The sequence below is a fragment of the Poeciliopsis prolifica genome, unplaced genomic scaffold, assembly GCF_027474105.1.
Source record: "Poeciliopsis prolifica strain line A6 unplaced genomic scaffold, Auburn_PproV2 SCAFFOLD138, whole genome shotgun sequence".
NCBI classification, from domain to species: Eukaryota; Metazoa; Chordata; class Actinopteri; order Cyprinodontiformes; family Poeciliidae; genus Poeciliopsis; species Poeciliopsis prolifica.
The window spans coordinates 413,514-427,113 of NW_026562513.1; the positions used below are offsets into that span (position 1 = coordinate 413,514).

At 42.0% G+C, this 13,600-nt stretch overlaps 2 non-coding genes across 2 annotated transcripts; both read left to right on the forward strand.

The window, feature by feature from the left end:
• The first annotated feature begins 8,990 nt into the window (after positions 1 to 8,990).
• trnat-ugu (transfer RNA threonine (anticodon UGU)) lies at positions 8,991 to 9,063 on the forward strand. Its single transcript has one exon. It is a non-coding gene; the product is annotated as a tRNA-Thr (tRNA).
• A 1,039-nt stretch (positions 9,064 to 10,102) lies between these two features.
• Positions 10,103 to 10,175, forward strand: trnak-uuu (transfer RNA lysine (anticodon UUU)). Its single transcript has one exon. It is a non-coding gene; the product is annotated as a tRNA-Lys (tRNA).
• The last annotated feature ends 3,425 nt before the right edge of the window (positions 10,176 to 13,600 follow it).

Genomic DNA, 13,600 nt, shown 5'->3' on the forward strand with positions numbered 1-13,600 from the left:
GGACGGTTCATCTGCCTTCAACGTGACGGAGAGCGGCCTGGAGCGGGAGGACCATCTGGCCTTCATGTTCTCTGACCCTTCACACACACACACACACACACACACACACACACACACACACACACACACACACACACACACACACACACACACACACACACACACACACACACACACACACACACACACACCTGCAGAGTGACCAGCAGGCAAACAGATGTCCGGTTTCTGTCTGGAAGAATTTTCCACTTCAACGTTTTTCCCATTCCAGGAGTTTAGGGGTTAAAAGAAACCAGCTGAACATCGTGGAGAATCCGCCTTCAGTCCTGCAGGCTTCTTCTTCTTCTTCACTCTAAAACAGTGACTGCATGACTTGTGACTTTTCTCCCTCGCAGCTCAACTTTCTCACTTCAAAACACGCTAATCGCTAATTTCAGCAACATGAAGCGCAGCGGTTGACCTGCAGTCTGACCTTTCTGCTCTTCAAAAGGCTCCTGACGGCCGGAGCTGCAGGCCGCTGACGCAGCGCGGACAGAAACGACAAAACTCATGAAGCCTTGATGAAGCTCCAGGGCTACACTGCCCACTGGAGAAGGTCAAAGGGCAATCTGTGGCACATTTTCAGCTGGATCAGCAGAGTTGAGGCTGAGGCAGCAAACAGGAAGTGGAATCATCGTTCAGCTGAGAGACAGAAACTGGTCTGACCGCCGCTCACGTCATCACAACAGGCTGAGTTCCTGGAATGAGAAAAACTCTTGTCTAAAGCTTTTACTTTGAAACAAGCCGGTTCTGCACCAAGTTTCAGTCGGGTCAGACGAAGGACCCAGGAGTTCAGCCGATCAATCAAAAGAAGAAGAGATCAGTTTACAGTGAATAGATCAACTATTCGCTCCTTTCTGTTTCTGCACAAATGAATTCAATCCAAACAAATCTCTGTTCACTCAGTAAGAGACTCGGACTGAAATAGACGCTTTAAAGGAAGGGAATATTTATCCAATCACTAATCAGGGCCGGCAACTAACAATTATTTCATCATTCTGATAATTAATTAGATAAAAACAATTCTGATTTAAAATAGATTAAACAATGCTTCTTAGACTTGGACTAGACCTGAATCTGGACAAATAATTAAATTATTTGAATAAGAAAATATGTATTTTATAGCCTAAAGAGCAACGGCAGCATAACTTTAGTAAAAACATGTTCAGACTGAACATCAGGACGGTGCCGGCTAATCTGAGGATCATCTTTTGGATTTACTGCTTTATAACTGGATAGTAAAGGCTGTTAAATAAAGTTTATTTCACAGAATCTGAACCAGGTGAAAGTAAATTCACAGAAAACCTGAATGCAAACTTAGAACAGCTTTGGCTTGATTGCTGCTGTTTGAGATATGTTTGATCAATATTAACCAATCAACTGATTATTTCACTAACCGGTTCATTGAGATTAATCTAGTTAATTGTTTTAGCCAGTTTTAGATAAACTCTGAGTTAATAGAAACTATTCAGAAACAGAGACAACAATGACATAAGAAATTTTCTTTAACATTACTGTCTGAAATAAACCAGAGAGAAAGTCATCCAGATTATCATCATCATCATACTCATCATCATCATCATCATCATCATCATACTCATCATTATCATCATCATCATACTCATCATCATCACTATCATCATCATTATCATCATCATACTCATAATCATCATCATTATCATCATCATACTCATCATCATCATCATACTCATAATCATCATCACTATCATCATCACCACCATCATCATCACTATCATCATCATCATCATACTCATCATCATCATACTCATAATCATCATCATCATCATCACTATCATCATCACCACCATCATCATCACTATCATCATCATCATCATACTCATCATCATCATACTCATCATCATCATCATCATCACTATCATCATCACCACCATCATCATCACTATCATCATCATCATCATCATCATACTCATCATTATCATCATCATACTCATCATTATCATCATCATCATCATTATCATCACCAACATCATCATCATCACTATCATCATCATCATACTCATCATCATCATATCATCATCATCATCATCATCACTATCATCATCATACTCATCATCATCACTATCATCACTATCATCATCATACTCATCATCATCATCATCACTATCATCATCATACTCATCATCATCATCACTATCATCATCATCATCATACTCATAATCATAATCATCATCATCACTATCATCATCATCATTATCATCATCATACTCATCATCATCATCACTATCATCACTATCCTCATCCTCATGTCCATCGTTCCTGCTGCTGAGATTATTCTGACTCCATCATGCTCCGGTTGCTGGTTCTGCTCATGTGACCTGCCCCTTCCGGTCCAGTAACTCTACACGCAGAGTTTCAGAACAACTTTCCAAGCAGAAGCAGTGGTCTGACCTCTGACCTCTGGGGGTTTTATCCATTCATCATAAAGCAGAGTTTCCTCTCGTTCTCCCGTCTCCGCCCTCTCCCTCACATTTTCACCCCTCTCCTACTTTTGACTTTGCGCCGACTCTTGCTGCCTTCTACTCTGCGTGCGTCTCGTTGTCTTTGTCCCACCTTGAAAAAGTCGTCTCCCTTGAGTTTTGGGTTCAGACTCAATTTTCAGCTTCAGAGAGTGTGAGAATAAAACGCAGGAAAAAAACAAGCGCAGTGGGAGAGAGATCAGATGAACCAAAGAAGAGCTACATGAAAGAAAAGCGAATCCACACGGGCTGCAGACAGACACACACACATCCTCTGAAATGTGTGTAAACGCTGCTGTGTGAGGATTCAGTCCAGGTTTCACATCCATCTCTCACAACTCAAACAGTTTCTCTCACCGTCTGACTTCACGTCAAACCAAACCTTTCCTGTTTAGGTCAGTTAGGATCCTTAGAGGACGTTCTGACATGTGACCCAGAACAGCATGAGGATCCTGGATGAAGCCGCTGGAGGTCATCCTCCTCAGAGAAACAGGGCTGAAGCGCCGCTCAGAGAGGAAGAAGCCATGAAAACAGACTGCAAATGTTCTCAGGGACATTTATTGGACACACGTTCAATAAATGTCTGAAATGGGCTGAAATGATTCATCGTGACGAATCAATTTCTTAAATAGTCATCGACTAGTTTTCTGATCAATTAATCATTTACTACACAAAAACTACAAAAAACATAAAAAAGGCCATTTGCTGAGAGAACAACACAGTTAGAGCTGTAATTAAGACATTACAGCTCTAACTGTTCAAAAACATCAACACAGGTTGAACTGAAGATGAAAACCTGTCGATGTTCTACCCAGAATGCCCAGAGTGGCAGTTTTAGTTTCACCAGGTTCAGACAAAAACACCTTTCCTATTTCTGATAGCTAATTATTAACCGATTGATAAAAACAGATTTTGTATCAGTTTTCTATTTTCATAAACTCTGTCTCAGGCTAATTATTAAATATGCGATCAAGAACTGTTACTGTTTTTTAGAAGTAGAATGATTAATTTACTGTGAAAATCTTTACTTTCCATCAACAGATGAACCAATTTTGTCTGTTCATGGTGCAATTTGGAGGTGTGTGTGCTTCCTGAGCTCTGGTTCAGTTCTGTGGATTCTGCTCACTGAACTCGTTATTGTTATTAATATGCGTTGAGTTTTACTAAACTACACTTGTTCTCCTGATCGTCTCTGAGGCTCATTAGTGGCTGCAGACGTGTTGCGCCGCCATCAGAGGACGCCGCCGAGTTATTCTCAGCTTTTCCTTCTCAGCTGTTTGGAGACAGGAAAGAAACCCAAATAAACACAGAAGCGTTTCCTCTGGTGGGAAACCAAGGAAACGTGTCAGCTTCAACAACTTCCTGCGGCTGAACCAGGAGCGCCTCTGCAGCCGTCCTGATCACACACACACACACACACACACGCACACACACACACCCACACACACACACACACACGCACACACACACACACACACATGCAGCTGCTAGTTTAGCTTAACTTAGTTAGTCCTCCAAACGGGTTAGTTTAACTCTTTGATGGCATTCCCATTCCTTTGTCATCACACCCAGAGAACCCCCTGTTCTCTGGGGAGCGCACCCCAGCCCCGCTCCTCCCAGCCCCACCCACACCTGCCCTGGTCCTACCCCCACCCGCCCCGACCCTCCCCCCCACCGATCCCGCCCCCCCCGCCCTCCACCGTGACCCCAACGCCTGCAGCTTTGTGTGTCTCTGAGAATGTGTCTCCTTCAGCCGGCCCAGCTGGAGCCTGAATAAAAAAACCAACAAAGAAAGGAAAGTGACGACGAGTTGGTCTGAGGGAAACCTGTTGTAATATCTGGAGGAACACACAAATCTCCCAGGACCCTAAACGCCTCATCTGAGCCGCTCCACAGGACGGACCGTTTGTTTTAGGGGTCAGTAAACGTTACACAGCAAGACACCAAATCTGGGTTTTTATTCTCACTGGAATAAAAATGTATTCAGTGTTTAATTGCTTCATTGAGAGAAAAATGCTTTCTTGTCCCACAGCATGATGCTGCCTCCACCATGTTTTATAGTGTTTCAGGCTGCAGGGAGTTTCATTTTGGATCCCTCTGATCAGACCACAAAACGTCTTCTCACTTTCTTCTAGATGCTTCTCCATAAAATCAATCAGATTGATTGACTATCAATCTTCAAAGTCCCTCTTCATATTTCTGCTCTATTTTGTGTTTATTCTGCACTTTAAGTCCCATTAAAGTCGTTTGACATTCAGAGTTTCAGAATGACGAAATGTAGAAAGTCCAAAGCATCTCCAAGGATAACAAACCAAACAAGTTTAGATTAAAGTCGTTTCTCTGCTTTCTTGAGAAAAAAATTCAGGATTTAAACCAAACCGGCTCCTTCCTGGCATCCAAACACACGATGGCTGCCATGCTGTCAGCCATGCTGGCTGCCTGCTTCCTCCCTCTCACTGCAGCAACATGCAGATCTGGAAGAATGCAGCAAGTTAAAGAAAGAAAACAGAAATCTAAGTCCAGATGTGATAAGAAATTCCAGGATTCTATGACTAAAATGAACCAGAAGGAAAATCAGGGAGTGCATCTCGTATCTCGCCCAACTCTAAAGCGTCTGAACACCAAGAAGAAACCCGACAGAGGAGATGGAGGGAATTATCTCACTCCTTTCTGAGTCGGTCCATCTCAAAACAAAACCCAAAGGCCTTCAGGAAGGAGGGGGGCTGCGCTCATTAGACCATGAAATATTTCATTCTTCCCACAGAATTTGTAAGCCTTTTCTTTGCAGGAGGAGTCTGCAGCTGTTGGCCTGTTTGTGGCGTAAGAGCACAAAAATGTTTGTCTGCAGCAGCTGCTCCAGCCCGTCACACTGCTGCGTCTTCTCCACCCTGAGCAAAGACCAGCCAAGAAACACTCTGCTGGACGGGCGGCGGGTCCGACGGGCGGCGGGTCCGACAGGCTGGGCGGCGAGTCCGAGTTGCAGCAGAGAACTGAGCAGAACCAAACATTAAACTGTCAACTGGAACAACAGTTTCCCTGGAACATCTGGACCAGGCCTCTGGAGAAAAGTCCAACTTTCCCTGCAGAACCACAACAGTCCTTCTGTAGTCGATGTCTGCAGAATCAGGAAGTTTGGCTGAGGCACAAAAACTGAATCCTGAAACATCTGAGCAAACATCTCAGTTCTCCTCATGAAGAAACGCAGCAGAAAACATGAACTTACAGGTGATGTGACATCAAATCTCCGCCTCTCTGGAAGCAGCTTTTCATCCAGGAGAATCAGTTTATGATTCATTCTGATTCATAAACCAGAATCTCAGACATTCGTGCTGCTTTTTTCATTCCACGCCCATAAAACAATCTTTTCTACTTCGCAAATCCAGATGAGCTTTTTTGTATGTCAGCATTTTGATGAATTATGGAAATAAATCAAATTACAAAGGGCTCAAATCTCACAGATCAATTATTTAACTGAAGACTTTCGGTTCTGATCTCCATTATAAATATGAGAATATGGCTGATCAAACCAGAAAACCTGAGAGTGAAATATTGCAGGTGGGTTATATGATTTATGGATGTAACTACTTTTATTTTTATGCTTTATGGATAGATTAAACGTACTTTTAAAAAAATCCTTGTATTTTTTACTTTTTGTTTATTCAAATTAAAAATGGATACTGCTTTTAAATTTTTTAAAGAATTAAAAAACAATGTAAAAGTAAAAACTTACTTTAAATCATGAGAAAAGTCCCTGTGGTGGGATGAAACGCAGCTCCTCCGTCCGATTGTTGATTTCTGCTCTTACTTTTCTGACAGTTGTTATGAAGCGTAACCATGCCAACAATGTGTTTTTACGACTGTGAGCAGCTGATTAGCATCTTAAAGGTTCATGACCCCAAATCCCAGAGGACCAAAGAGCAGAGAGAGAAAGTTCAAACCATCGTGAGGAACAGGGATGGTACAGTAACCGTCTGCAGTCAGAGGCTTCTACACATTCACTGCAAGACTGACTGCTAGTGGAGATGTTTCCTGCCCACAGAATCACCAACCACAACGAGTCTTTGAAGATATGTGGATGATATGAATTACAACAACATTTAGTTTCCTTGAGGGATAAACAAATGACCTGATCCTTGGGTTTAGGATGCATGGTGAGTAAAATGTTGAGGTTTCTGCTCTGCTCAACGGAGCCGGACACAAACTGCTGTAAAACGTCAACAGCCAATGACCAGAGTTTGGAGAGAAAACACATCCACAAGATTCACTTTCCAAAAATCACTGCTGACGTATGTGAAAACTCAAAGCTTTGGTTGCCCAACAGTCCAAACACATGGAGCCGTGTGCTGATGTTCCAGAGAAAGCAGCAACGCATGAAGGGCGTGTGCTGAATAGTTTACATCCAAAAAATGCAAAGTTTAATGCCATGAAAAACACACACGGTGTCATTTAGGGGCTCTCAAACTGCAGGCTTCCTCCTGAAATGATGTGCAGGCCAACATCTGGCAAACAGCTGAGAGCAAAACAACCAGATCATCCTCCACAACTCCAGTCATTTTGCACATATTGGTGTGTTTTGGAGTCAACTTTCATTATAAGTTCAACAACCCAGATAAGACCTTCATCATCTCCCAGCTCACCTGTATCTTGTCTGAACTGGTGCATGGACTGGAGGTCGATGATGTAGGGCGAGAGCCTGCTGTCGACCTGGCCGAGAACCACTCTCCCCCCGGGGGTCGCTGCTCCGGATGGCCGCCTCGATCTGGTGGGAGACGGCGGGGCTGTAGGGCCGCCACCGGCCGTGCTCGTTGAGCCATTCCCACACCACCACGGCGGAGGCCAGGAGCATGTTGTTACTGGTGGCCCTGGGGAGTAAATGGCTGTTAAAGCAGGAGGAAAGACGGGCTGAAGAGCTGGCCGGAGCGCAGGCCAGCAGACACAAAGCGCTGATTTTCTCCCTGTCATCTGGTTGCAATCTATTCCTCTCTGAGTCTGTGGACACATTTATACCTCGTTGTGAATAATAACATCATATAATGCCTTGAAGCGAGCAGATATCCGGGCTCGGAGCCTTACATGGAGCCGCGGAGGAGCTAGCACCGGGAGCAGGCGGCGCATTCTTCCACAGAGATCCGGGCTTCTCTCATGGCAGCGGGGCGACGCAAACCTCGGTCCTGCCCTGTTAGACCACCGGAACGCGTGGACAAAACACCCGGGAACCGAGCAGGCACGAAAAGGCGGATCTGAGCCTGAGGCCGGCCTGTTCTCGGCCGAGGTTTCCCCTTCCAGACGGGCTCGCAGCGGCTCCGGCCGGCCGGGCGCTGGGTCCGCAGCCGATCCTGAGGCCTTCAGAGCGCAGAAAGCGCAGAAAGCTCGCGCTGTCGTCAGGGATGTTCCGCCTCCGTGCTGTGGATCCCCCACGCCAAGGGATCACTCGGAACCAGAACGGCAGAGAAACCCCACCAACACTTCTGTGATGAAATTCGCTTTCAATTCCCCTTTTATTACTTATTGTGAGGGACTGAGCGACCCGGAAAGCTTCATCCAGCGACTCCCAGCCTGGAGAGGAAAAACGGGTTCAACCGGTCTGGATCCCCGGGACACAAGCTGACACACCAACCCGAACCGAGCCTTTGTTCCCCGCTGGAGGAACCGAACTGATCACACATTCACCAGGAGAGTCCTAAAGCTGCAAATGAGTGAAGGATTCACCTGTTGGACTCCTGCGTCCTCCCTCCGGATCCAAGACGGCTGGAACAAACTTTAACGAACTCCTTCATGAATTCAATCTACCCTTTGGGCTCCAGCATGGTTCCGTCTGCCTCCACTCCACACAAAGACAAATCCCCAACTTTTATCTGATCTAAATAAACCAAGCGGGGAGGAAAATCCTCCCGGTGAACTTAGGAGGAGAAAAACGCTGTTACCATGTTTATTCTATCCTTTCGCGTCCATCTTCGCTTCATTGCAGCCGAAAAACTGGATGCGAGTCTGGAGTGGAGGAGGACAACAGCCGCCCCAACCACTCAGCTCCCTCCACTCACCACGCCTAGAAACCCACTGGGCAGGATACACGCTTCAACCAGGACAGAAACTGCCTTTCTCCACTCTTCATTTCATTTACATCTTATTCCACGCACAAATAAAATAAAAGGGATGCATACACATTAAAAATCCATGTTGTTGTTTTACATTTTCTGTCTAGTCGTTTGCTGCAACGTTTGAAAAAGTGATGAAATGTCGCCACCCGGTGGAGAAATTGTGATTAGGCTGAATTTAAATGGTTCGGTCCGAGGTTTGATTTTTAAGATTTAATTTCCATATTTACTTAAATATCCTTGAATCCGAACATTTTACTTCACTAAACCACGAGAAATAAAAACATACACATTACGATCACTTTACTCCACTTGTCGATAAGATATAAGTGAAAATGACGTCATGTCCGGTATCCCAGGCTCCATAGCTCAGGGGTTAGAGCACTGGTCTTGTAAACCAGGGGTCGCGAGTTCAAATCTCGCTGGGGCCTGTCGTTTATTTTTCACTTAAAAATTCTTTTACTTCCCTGCACATGTTTAAGTTTGGAGGGAATGATTGTTATAACGCAGCACACAGCTAAAGAGTTATGTTTCACAGGAAGCATCCAGTGAAGACTCTGTTTTCTATTTGTAACAGTAAAATCTATTTAGGTCATGGAGCTCAAATTATAAATAACTATTCCACACTTTTCAATTGATATGCTGGCCTAAAATGGTCACAATTTGGATGCTTGAATAAATTACCGACATTGATCATGTTCTCCTTTGAGGTACTTGAAAACGACTTTTTTGGGATAAGTTATATAAAGTTAGCATGAAATCACTACATTGTGAAATGATCATGAAAGTACAATTAAAAATTAATTTAAAATCATTAACATTATGTGTTACTTTCATACTGTCAACATGAAAGTAGGCATATATCTTTATGAATATGAAGTTACTTATCAGCCTAAATGGCTTGCATGTGTTTAAGTCCACACAGGGATAATTGCAGTTTACACACCAGTCTTTTTCTGAGGTTCCTTCTTTAGTACTCAGTTGAATATAAATTGGCATTTAAACATGTTGTCTTCAAGTCCATCTAGAGAACAAACATGTCATCTTGTGACACCACATTGAGCCTGACAGGTCTGGTCCATCATTGCTCTTTTTTCCTGCCTCCTCCTCCACATCTGTGTACTCAGGTAAACTGGTTTCCTGTCTCGGTTGCTGTTGGTTTCTGTGCAGCATTTTTTGTTTGCAGTGTTTTCGGGGGTTGCTTTCGTGTTTTGGTGTGTTTTGGAGTTTCATTTCCTTGTTAGGCGTCAGAGACGAATATAATGGCATACAATCCAAATAGCATTTTATCCAGAATGTCACTCTTTCTTGATATTTTCTGAAATTGCCATTTGAAAGTGAGAGTGGCAGGTAGAGCTGATTGTAACACAGATCATAATGATATGAGGTTTACACGGTTGGATCTGAACCCAAACGGAAACAGGATTCGCTGTAGGAATATTTCTCATCATCTTTGCAGCGTTTGTCAGAGCCCGGATAGCTCAGTCGGTAGAGCATCAGACTTTTAATCTGAGGGTCCAGGGTTCAAGTCCCTGTTCGGGCGTTAGCTTTTTTTCCAAGCTCCGTCAGGATCGGCCTGAAATTGTTCCGTTCCGTTTAAAACCTGGATTGAGACAGTTCCGCTGTTCCTGACCGTAAACCTGCCAGGAATCAGAGCGACAAACAAGGACTTGAAATGAACAGCATGTACCGGTGAGGAAAAGCAGGGCAAGTTATTCTCCGAGGAAGACTCAGTCGAGAGAAAATATACACAGCCTGGAGTTTTCAATCTTACTTTCCTTCACATCACTTGACACTGATTTAAAGTAATCCTTTAGCGATGCCTTCAGTCCTAGTGAGTCGGAGTAAGTAATGCGGTGGTTTTATATAAGCTCCACCCATCCGGCGCGCCGTTTCTCTTGCCGGAGTGCAAATGATGCGGACCGTGTGTTCTGGTAAACGCTCCCAAGTATCGAGGAAAGAGAGATGTGGCGTCGAGGTAAAATATTCTGGAGAAGTGGGACAAAATGCGTTTCAAGTTTCCCAAAAAATCCAAAATTACTTCTCAAGCTTATTGATATAAATATGACAAATAATGTTTTGGAAATGTAAAGGTGGTAAGGTGCAGGCTACCAGTTGCAACATTTTTTTATTACATTTTTAATGGATCTGACCCAGAACTTTGTCAACACCGTCTGACAAAAATAAATAAAACAATTTTTTAATGACCCTATTAGTGATATTTTTACTCAGTTTACAGACAAAATGCAATTGAAATATTATTTAAAACAAAAAAACACCAAGAAGTCCATCTGATGGAGTTGACACAGAAACTGAATGTGGTGACAAACTATTGAGTAAAGAAAAACTTCATGCATGTGAAGTAATGCCATTTATGTAAAATGCATTAAATTTAAGGTCACTATCACTTAAAGAGTCACAATGTCAGTTAAACTGACTACCTCAATTTCTATGATGTTATTCTGAAGGCGGCCATATTGCAGCTCATCAGGTCCATGAAATCTGTAGTTTCCTGAGATTAAGCATTTATTCCACAAAACTTCACCAAAGGTTTGAAAACTGTCAGTTATGTTGTTGACACAATATGGTTGTGATGAACAACTTAGGAATGAAACAGAAGAAAAAACTAAAGAATAAGATGAGCTAGCTGGAGCTGCTTCGCCCTGTTAGCAAAGGAAGAGGAAGGAGGAGGTCCTGGGGTCCTCAGGACTTCTGATGCCCCCAATAATGCCTGATTTTTTTTACATTGCTTTTTAATTCAGTTGGAAAATATATAAAACTGATTTAATTCAATTTATTGATACTTTTATAATTATTTATTTCAATACTTATACTTAATTTTTATAATATATTATCTTAGTATTTCTTTAATTGTTTTAAGCTATTATAATTTATTGAGTTCTGCTCCAATACCATTCACCTACTAAAATGTTTAAAATAAAAAAATATTCAGCAAACACCAAGAAAACATACTTTGTTGTGTCACATGGCCCAGGTTAGTTTAGTTCAATATTTGGAAAAAATATATTTTGTGTAAATTTTATTAAAATTTTTGCTTCATCCATAGGACCAGTTTTGTCCTTCTTCTCAAGAAACACTTTACTACTAATATTACTACTACTACTACTACTACTACTACTACTACTACTACTAATAATAATAATAATAATAATAATAATGATAATAATAATAATAATATAATAACAATATCTTTCTATTTCAAAATTAAGGTTGAATAAATTAACACAGTTGAATGTTTAAATATTTATGTCCCAAAAAATAAGGGGAGGAGTCAATACCAGAGATATGGTTCAAGCTTTTCTTTGGTTTTGTATCAAATATCTTTACAAAGTACAACAAGTATAACAAATAAATAAAGTATTTAAACTACTCACAACAAAATTACACAAACTAAATGCACAAATGAAAACACAAGCAACAACAAAATACAAAGAAAATAATTAATATCCTTCCAATATTTGTAAGGACATAAACAATTTAGCCTCATGGTGGGTCCATATATTTGAAATAGGCTAATTGAATGATTGCAGTGTGAAAACTCGCCGTGCTGTGGCATCATTTTGTATTTTAGTTGCTTGTTTGCTGTAGTTCCTGTTGGTTTTCTTCCACTTCCTCTGTCTGGTTTTCCAATGAGTAACACAAACCGTCACAATCATAATCAGCAGCCCAGAACACACAGCTGCAGAGTACCAGTGCTGGAACAGAAAACTGGGAGGAATCTGGAAGTGCACATATCCAAGAACACAACATTAACCTAAATGTAAAAATATGCTGCTTGTTTACAGTTTATTCTAATAACTGTACCTGATAAAACAATACATATCATCTTGTAGAGTCATGGTAAATACAAAGAGCTATCAGGAGATAAAAAGTCTACCAAACTGGATTCCAGGTTACCAAAATGTCTGTTTGTGGTTTTGATGGTGATGATGATCTAAAAACAGATTTTGTTATTCAGATTATTCTGATTCTGATTAATTGTCTAACTAGTCAAAATATAGGAGCTATTTTCATACTTAGGTATGAAAACCAAAGTGGACCCCTGCTGCTTCGAAGCATGTGATTTAAGAAAGTAGCAGACGGAGGATCAGCTCTTTGAGAGCAGGAACGTTGACAGATTGCTGCTCTGAAGCATTGTGTGTGGTAACACAATGCCAGGATGGAAAGACATCAGCAATGACCTGAGCTTATCTTCACACACCAGGCCTTCATGCTCAATTCAGATTTATTTTGCTGAAATATGATGTTTTTGTGTGGCTCATGCGTTAGTTCATGCTACTAATTAACCGCAATCAAACTTCAGTTTATGACTCCAAAGCACAGAAGAAGAACGTTGGCGCCACACAGCAGCGTTCTGTTTACAAAGGTATTGATAGATGCTGTCATCCATAGATTCATGTCAAAGTTATTCAGTGATGGGAGCATCATCACAAGATCAGAACGAGATGCAAGAAGCTGATAAAAAGAAGTCAAAGCAACGGCCTTTAGTGGAGCACTGACTGCAGCTTCTATAAAGACGTCTTGTTGAACTTTTCGTTTGCATTGGGGGGAACTCATTAACTCCATATAAACTGCAATTTTTTTGCATTTGTCATCCCTAGAAGTTCAGAACATAGATGTTGCAATCAGTGTACAGGCTGAAGCCCAATGATGTTAGCATATCATGTAGGGGACTGCTGATAGGAAAATATTTGGATCCTTAAACAGTCCTGCAAAGGGAAATCCAAAGTTTTATGGTTCAGGAAAATCCAGATGTTCTGCATCATGCAATGTCATAAATGAAGTCAGGAATGCTTACTATGAATCCGTGTTCCTTTCCCAATTATCAGACGTCCATTCATGTTGGCAATGCAGTAATACAGGCCCAGATCCCCCACTTCAATAGCCGTGATCTTCAGGGCTAGAGACCGATTCATGAGACTCGCTGAATGACGAAGACTGAGCTGA